Source organism: Mercurialis annua, linkage group LG5 (assembly GCF_937616625.2).
Source record: "Mercurialis annua linkage group LG5, ddMerAnnu1.2, whole genome shotgun sequence".
Lineage (NCBI taxonomy): Eukaryota > Viridiplantae > Streptophyta > Magnoliopsida > Malpighiales > Euphorbiaceae > Mercurialis > Mercurialis annua.
This window is the reverse complement of record NC_065574.1, coordinates 33540111-33549070: the sequence shown is the minus strand read 5'-3', so window position 1 is coordinate 33549070 and position 8960 is coordinate 33540111. Positions and strand designations below refer to the sequence as shown.

Sequence of the window (8960 nt, the reverse complement as noted above, 5' to 3'; positions counted from 1 at the left end):
ACTGCTGAAAAACTCAAGTAGAACATCTACACAAAGGTCTCATAAGCATTTAATGTTTGACTAATTTAGAACATCAAATCTACCAAAAACAAAGCTGAAGCTAAGTTCTTTTCCTTTTTAGTCCTAATTTAGAAAAGTGGTACAAGTAAATGTTTAAAGAAGTATAGTGAAAAAGTAGATTAAATTTGGCTGAACAAGTCTCACAATAGCTATATTTAATTTTTCGCCAATCTGATCAAATGAGCTCAAACAAGACCTTATTAAGTTTAACATCCAAGCTGTTAAACATATCAAGGATCAAATGTAGCCAAGCTCAATTAAGAAACTCATAATGGCTGACTTGCAAACCAAGGATATAGCATATGGCCAATTATATATCCTTATTTCACCACCTCCAATCAAAAGAAAGGGAAAAAAATTGTTACTTTAGTTGAATACTTAGGATCTAGTGATTAGATGTGATCATATTGCAAGTTGCAATTATCAATAGTTTGCAGCAAGCGCATTAACGGAGATCCTATCAATGTCTATTGAATGATACCTAGATAAATTAAAATATTATTTCAAATTAAAACACAACTACCTGAATTAATATTGATCTTAATCATGAACTAAAAACCTAAAATCCTATTTTTGATAGATTAAATTACTATGCTCAACTGATCATCAACTTTGTCTACAATATACAATATTTTCTTATTAGTTGTAAATATAAAAACACTCCCAATTAACAAGTATATAATTAAATTAAAACCAGAATAAGAATAAGCAAATAAATCAACAAATAAGAGAAAGAGAGTATAATGTGTCTTACAGCAGCGATTGCTTTGTTATCAAGAAACTTCTCGATGAAGTATTTTTTGAACTCCTCCCTGTAGTTATGTCAATTTCACAGTAAAACTTAAATTAAATTTTAAAAAAGTGAATCTAAAACTCTATGAAGGAAGCTAGAGATGAAAGGAAAATTGAAGTAATTACATGAAGACAAAAAAGCAGAAGCAGGAGATTTAGGAGCATTAGGATCATTTGTATTATTTGAAATCAAGTTCTTCTTAGCTGGCTTTGCCTCTGCTTTGCATGCCTTCAAGATCCTTCAAAATCAGCAAAAAATTGAGAAATTAATAAGCAAAATCTAATGATATCAGTTACAGATCTAAACGAGTTTTAAAAAGATAATCGTAATTGAATCTCTTAAAGAAGCATGTATTAAGTTATAATAATGAGAAACAGATCTAAACGATGACTGCTGAGTTGTTTCCTGCGCCATTGGATGACTGCTGAACAGAGTCATCTAATTCAGAAACTGCTGATGAAATATTAGATTCCGAAGAACCCTTTACTTCATTCCTAAGTCACTCTAGCCTTGACTTGCAAACCGATATAGGTTTCTGGCAATATGTTATTGCTTCCTAAGGTTTTGAGCCGACCTCCAAACACAAACATATACGGAAATTTCCAAAATATAGTTAAGGTTATGATGGAAATAGTTCATTAAAATAGGTAACACTTATCATCTTATCAGTAGTATTTAAACTTTAAAAAGATACAGTTCAACAAGATGTCTACTGTCTGGTTCAACAAATCGTTCTAGAATGAGAAGTGCTTTCTGGTAATCACTGAGAGATGTTTCAATGTCCTCTACAGACAGCAAAATAGTAAAAAATAAGCAAAAAATAGGCCTCTAGAAAACAACTGCATCTCTCAGCATGTTTTAGTAAGTTAAATTAAGGTATTAATTTTACAAAGTCGACCTGAGATATACCTCTTTCCAAAGCAACTTCAGCTAATGCTGAGAGTACATCCACTTTATCCATTGCAACATCAAGCATTTTCCATGCCAAGTCAAGGTCAGATTCATCACCGCCATCTTCATCCGGTTCAGCCAAGTCTTACCATCACTATCCTCGCCATCTACCTCCTGAGCTTTCCCTCTAGAAGCTACAATAGAATGACGAAGAACATAAAATAGTAAACATTGTTACACTCTCATGCATGATGCTACGCCTATTCCACCATCTTAATCATGAATATTGAATTACTTCAATAAATAATCATTATACATCAAAAATATATAAACCATCATCCGCCGCTCCATCTCTGTGATTCAGATCCGGCTTCCCGTCCTCTTTAATAGTACTAGAAACAGCAGAAGCAGTCATAGATTCCGCTTTCAAAGAACTGGTAACAGACCCATTTTTATCAAATTCTTGTTTCGATTCACTCTTCTTTATTGGGATTGTTCCTAAGAGAACAGCTTCTTCTTGATCTTTATACAACAAAGCAGCCCATATTGGTAGTAAGCAATCAAACATTCAACTGCAAGCTCACCATAGTGTGTAACCCTAACATTATAACACTTAGTAAATTCATTTCACAGAAAAAAAAAAAACAAAGTTATAATTTTTATTACTAAAACTATAATCCTAACCTGATTTCAAGAGCACGGCTGAAGCACTCAACAGCTTCACCGTAATCATTTTCATTCAAAGCTTTTGGCTACTTTCTTGATTAACTCAACCGCCTCCGCTAATGAATTGTCGGAGCTGATAGCCATAGTTTGTTCTCCGGCGTTTTTGTTAGTGCTATTGCTGTTGGCGCAGCGGGAGGCGCGGGTCTGGATCGTATATTTCAATTCAAAATCGAAATTCTAACAATCCGGATCCTAAAGTTGATCATATCAACAACAAATGGATCGTCGTATCATTTAGTAATTAAAGCACGCATCTAAGAATCGTAAGAAGAATACCTATGTCGATTCTCCAACGATTCTTGTAGTCCCGAAAGTACGGCGACCTCAAGCTCGTCCACACGAGTATGCGTCCGATTGAATCCTCGCCTTGAAGTAATCCTGCAAGAGTTCCTCTTGCCGAGCAGCCCTAAGCTCAAACTCTCGCCGCGATCACTACCTTGCTCGGATGTATGAAAAACGTCGCCAAGTTTTTCCCGTGATTGATGACTACTTGAACTCCTTCAAGTGCTTTCTCTCTCTACAACTTTGTAGTGAGATGTGTGTTGTGTGTTATGTTGAAATGAGCAAGGACATGCTCTATTTATAGGCTAGAGCATGTCTTAAGAATGCAACACCTTGCATGCTAGGTGTCACACACCAAGCAAAGGTGTTGCCACCACATGACACCTTTCATGTGGTGACATCACATAGGTGACATCATATAGGTGATGTCATCATATGACATCACATATATGACATAGGCTTATCTCATTACATCATCACCATGACATCATCATTCCATTAGCTAATGATTAGTCATTTAAGTATCATTAATTACACTAATTAATTACTTAAACCTTTTAATCATAAAACTTGGTTAAAATATAATTAGGTTCCTACTAATTTATAAATCTTATAAATTAGTCCCTAATTAATATGGACATAATACAATTAGGTTCCTACTAATTTATAACTCTTACAAATTAGTCCCTAATTTGTACTTGTTTTTCATCTTAGATTAATTTCCGAGATATGCTAGTATCTATATGAAATCGATCTTTCGTAAACTCAATCGGTTGCACACTCTATTGTGTGTGACTAACTAGGTTCACATCTATATGGCAACGAGAGTCATAAGAAACGCCTTTCTTATATTAAATAATTAAATCCCATTTAATTATTAATTCTCGTAGATCGAGAGTGACGTCTAGCAACATATCACGACCCCCAAATAGAGATGAATGTTTCAATGCATTCTTTATGAACCATTGTTCATAATACCGTACACTCAAAATTCCCTTCATCTAAGATTCCAATCTCGACTAGTGTCACGGTTAAGTCAAACACTGTATGTCTTGATTATATGACCTCATCTCCAAGTTCTAATTCTTGATAAATATGACTTCCACTAGAAACAACTTTCTATGTAAGTCATATACACCTGTGCAGGTTTTATCATCCATCAAGAACAATTTGAGATAGCATAGAATCTTGTCTCCGTTCATCCAGAGTGATGAATCCTTTCTAGGTTAAACCCCTATCTCCATATACAACTAACTAGAGCCAACACATCCCGCGGCCCTAGCTCATGAAAGATCTAGGGTTAAGGAGTATCAAACTCTAATCACCTATATACAAGATAGTGTCACCGCAAGTCAAAGGACATATGTACAATTATGAACTAGATGATATTAAATTGACTTTAATGAATTACCATGTATAAGTCATCTAGCGTCACTTGTTCAACTCACTCAACACCTTGAGTGTCCACATGTTTATTCTGATCCCCATCAAGTAGTATGAGACTCACTACTTCCTATAATTTAGTAACTCTTTACTAATTAGGAGAATAAACAGAGGTGACGATCTTTCTGGGATAATGCAATGCCCTTATTCGCAGGACCCCATCGATCGCGAACGGTTATTTAGATCACTTGTATAATAGAATCTGTCACTCATATTCTTAACACCTTAAGAATAGATTCTACCACAATGTGATAAGGACAATACGTAATACATGAACACTTAGTTGATGAGACACTTAGTTCAAATAGAACATATATATCTTTGCCATTGGGATTAGTTCTACAAATATACACGATCAAATGGCCCTAGGGCATATACTACTAACAATTGCAAGTGGACTCAGTGTCGGCTTCCGTGTTGGATTTGATTGTGGCTTCAATTGATGTCTGTGTTGTGACGATGACGGTGAAGACGGTTATGATTTGCTATACCACTGATGTCTCTATTGATTCGGTTACTACAATAGTGGCTTCTTCTTCTGCCATTGATTTTGATTCAATTTAAGAATCTGGATATTTTTCATTAGGACTGAAGATTAACAGTGAATTGATTGCTTCTCTTCAACTGTTTCAATTAGAGAAATGAGTGAAGATTATTATATCTGGAGACAAAAATATGAGCGATTTGTTTCGAAACGATGTTAGGGATTTGTTGAGTTAAAGCGGCAATGGAGGAGGAGCAGTGTTAGGGATTATTTTCGAGGAGAAGAGCTAGGGCTTTTTGATAAAATAATGTAATTTAAGAAATACGGACTGCAATCTCTTATCTCTGTATAATATTAAACCTCCGTCACAAATTCCGTCACAATTTGTGACGGAATTTGTGAAGGGCAGTCACAATTCTATATGTTGTGACGGTTGTGTCCGTCACAAATATTTGTGACCGACAAAGACGTCACTTCTCCGTCACAAAAATAAGAATTTGTGACGGAATATATACCCGTCACTAAAATCCGTCACAAATATGTCATATATCCGTCACAAATTAGTGACAGATTTTTCGTCAGAAATTCCGTCGCAACAAATATCAATCCCTCACTAATCCGTCACAAATCCGTCACAAATTAGTGACGAAATTTTCCGTCACAAATTTCTGTCACAAACTCACTGTTTTTTAGTAGTGCATTAGCCTGAACTGGTGGCACGTTCTGATCGACTTTCATGGAAATCGCATCATCAGCCACAGCTTCTTGCTCTGCCGCAGCACGAGCACGAGTAAGAACAGCGCTGTTCATATCCTAAAGATTGAACAAGAACAGTTTAAATAACACATAAATTCACACCCAAGTACGAAATAAAAGGAGTACAAATAGGATTTTCCGAGAAATCAACAGCATAAAAATATTCACCCAAGTGAAATAACAGTAACTATCAAAAGCATTAAATCAACATATAATGACTGACTCAATGCAATCCTATTGGTGTAGGCAGAATGTTTTAAAATCAAAAGATGACGTTTTTAAAGACATGACAGAAACCTATATCCGCAGTAGTTCCTAAGACACAACAACACTTAACAGAGTAAACACATAGCATGCAAATGGCCTTGGTTTGAAACCAAAGCTCTGATACCAAGTTTGTCACGACCCAATTTCATGAATCGTGACCGGCGCTAGGGCATGGGTAATGTAGTACCAACACCCGTAGCTAGCCTTCCTTATAACACACAATTCAATTAAACCTGCAGAAAACCAATGCTCGGGGCAACCGAGACTTCAGCCTAAATCTAGCAGTTATCATATTCAACAATTAATATAACAAGCTTATCCAATTCCGAGTCTAAAATAGATTTATCATAAACCAAAGTAAATGATATAACATGCCAAAGCAATAAAACCAGTCGAACCAATCCGACAAAGATATAATAATAATAAAGACGTCTAGTTCTACTGCGGTCTAAGAATAAAACAGTTTTACAGTTTTACTAAAATAAATGGAACCTCCGAGAAAAAGTAAATGCGGAGATCACCAGACTCTCTCAGATCATAACCCTGGGGAAAATTGGGAAAACAACGGGGTCAGATATACTGAGATGAGTTTATACCACTATCTACATTTATTAAGTGGAAAACCTTTAAAACCGTTTAAAACATTTAATAACGATATTACGAATAATAGTTGGAACCCTAATCCACAATTCTAAATAATAAAAATAATCCAATAGGTCTGGTCCCGAGAGCTGAGCTACACCGAGTTACCACTGACCACACTTATTCCAGAGTCCCGAGAGCTGAGCTACACCGAGTTACTCTACTTGGTCCCGAGAGCTATGCTCATACCGAGTTACCACATTACCATAATTACCTTTCCCAGATCATTACCGGTGCGCACGCAGTCCTAATGATGCCCATTAGGTAGCATGTTCCAACTAGAAGCCATAATATAAAAACAGTTCGAAATTTACGTACAGTATATATATATTTAATATTAAAATAACAATTTACTTAATAAAGCGGTAAATAGTAAGTACAAACTCACTGCTTGCTAATCCACGTGAGTACCGGCAAGCAACTAATCTTGGTTCCCCTCAGGAGCACGAACAGTAGACGGGTCTAGACAAATAAATTAATTATTAAAAACAGACCCTAACTATAGAGAGTATTAGACACCACATAGGACTAGCACAAATAACACGTCGGAATAAAACAATCCAAAGCAACACAAATATACCCAAAAGGTAAAAAAGCCCAATTAATATAAATCTATTGAGTTCTCGCTTAAAATCCAATTTACAAATATTATTTAAAAATCTTTAAATAATAATTAATTTCCAAATAGTGGGTTAGCCGAGTTACCGATAACTACCAAGCTACCTCACATGTCGGGCGACCCAAGTCTAACCCGACCCGAATATTTTCTCAAAATTATAAACCATAGTTTATAATTACAAAATAATACACATTGATAAAATAATAGTTAAATATTAAAACGGAACTCAATAGCTTAAAATACAAGTAACCAATAGTTACCGACAGTTTACTTAACTAAAATAGTTAAGAAAAAATAATTAAAAGCTAACTGTAAATTAGTCAAATTGGCACGTCAAGCCAATATTTTCAATTTAATAATAATAATTACCCAAATAATTATATAGTTATTGGAAAATAATATAAATATTGTTTCCGATAATAGTTATCAAAAACAATTTAAATTATATTCGCAATTAACTTATATTTATTTATTTTATTTTATTAAAATAATGAGAACAATTAGAAATTTGGAAATCAAAACGATAATTGGGAGTTCGGTTTTAAATCGGTATAATACCAAACAAAAAATCTTTGATTAGATATAAAAAGAGCCCAACCAATAATAATGATAAATCCAACCACCATAACATAATTGAACATATACAGTATATATCCAAATCCATATAATTATATGCCCATGTATAATAAGTGGACCAATGGTTGCTGCTACCTTAAAGTTCATAACAAAAATATAAGCCATAAATCAATTCAAACTAAAAGACACATGAATATTAAAATACTACCATTCCCGCCAACCACTATCTCCAAGTATAATGAACAAACAAAGAATGGCAGTAACCTTAATTAGGAATTCGGCCAACAAATGAAGGAACAAGGAAATTATTTGACGAATTTTATAACAACCTCATGACAATACCATTACACAAATCTAACTCTGAGATACAATCTCAAAAACAGAAGAATTACATCACAAGGCAAGAGCAATTCGACAGTAACAACAAGAACCAAAACATAGAACACAACATAAAACGGTGAACCGTAACGGCAATTAAACGGGTAGATTTTACGTACCAAATTTGATTCCAAAACCTTAGGATTGAAGAGGATATATTTAACTACGCCAACAAACGAACGGAACTCAATTTGGTGCTAAATTGAACGAGAACGGATCAAAATACGGAACATGACGATATCGATTTACACTTGAAAATAAGAAGAATAACTTACCGGTTTTGAAACTAATGAGAGGAATGGATTTAGAGTGTATGAATTCAGTGCTTTGTTAGGCTTAGAGACGGCTAGGGTTTGATTAAAAGAATTGAGCGTAATCAATTAGGGTATAAGAAAACGTATATATGATAAGGATTCATCGTAGCTCACTATTTTAATTGTACACAGAGCCTGGGTTCACGTAGGGCCTTCATCAATTGCATGGGCCTTCATGGATGGGTTCACCTAGGGCCTTCATGACAAATAATAAATTAGGTTGTTAACTATTGATAATAATTATATAATTTTTTTAAAAACAAACTACTGATAAATAATTAATTATAAATTAGCAATAATAATTGTTATCACGAATCCAACCACGAATCCGCAAAAGACTCAAAATTTACTGAAAGCTCAATAAATAAATTTAAAAAAAAAACGGGATATTACACAAATCCAAACATTTCACGTTTTTAACTATTTATGCCAAACGTTTAAAACGTTACGAAACCTATCCAAACGAGTAAAATGTTACGAAACAAATCCAAAAATTTCACCTTTTTAGCAATTTAAGCCAGACGTTAGGAAACAAATCAAAACATTTCACCTTTTTAGCGATTTAATCCAAACATTTAAAACGTTACGAAACCGATCCAAACGTTTAACAGGCTATAAAAAAAATCGAAACGTTTAAAATGCTACGAACAAATCCAAACATTTCACCTTTTTAGCAATTTAAGCAAAACATTTACAAACGTTACGAAACAAATCCTAACTTTTCACATG

General features: G+C 34.3%; 1 pseudogene; it reads right to left on the bottom strand.

Moving 5' to 3' along the window:
* Nucleotides 1-483: 483 nt before the first annotated feature.
* Nucleotides 484-4740, bottom strand: LOC126681796 (uncharacterized; annotated as a pseudogene).
* Between the last annotated feature and the right edge of the window lie 4220 nt (nt 4741-8960).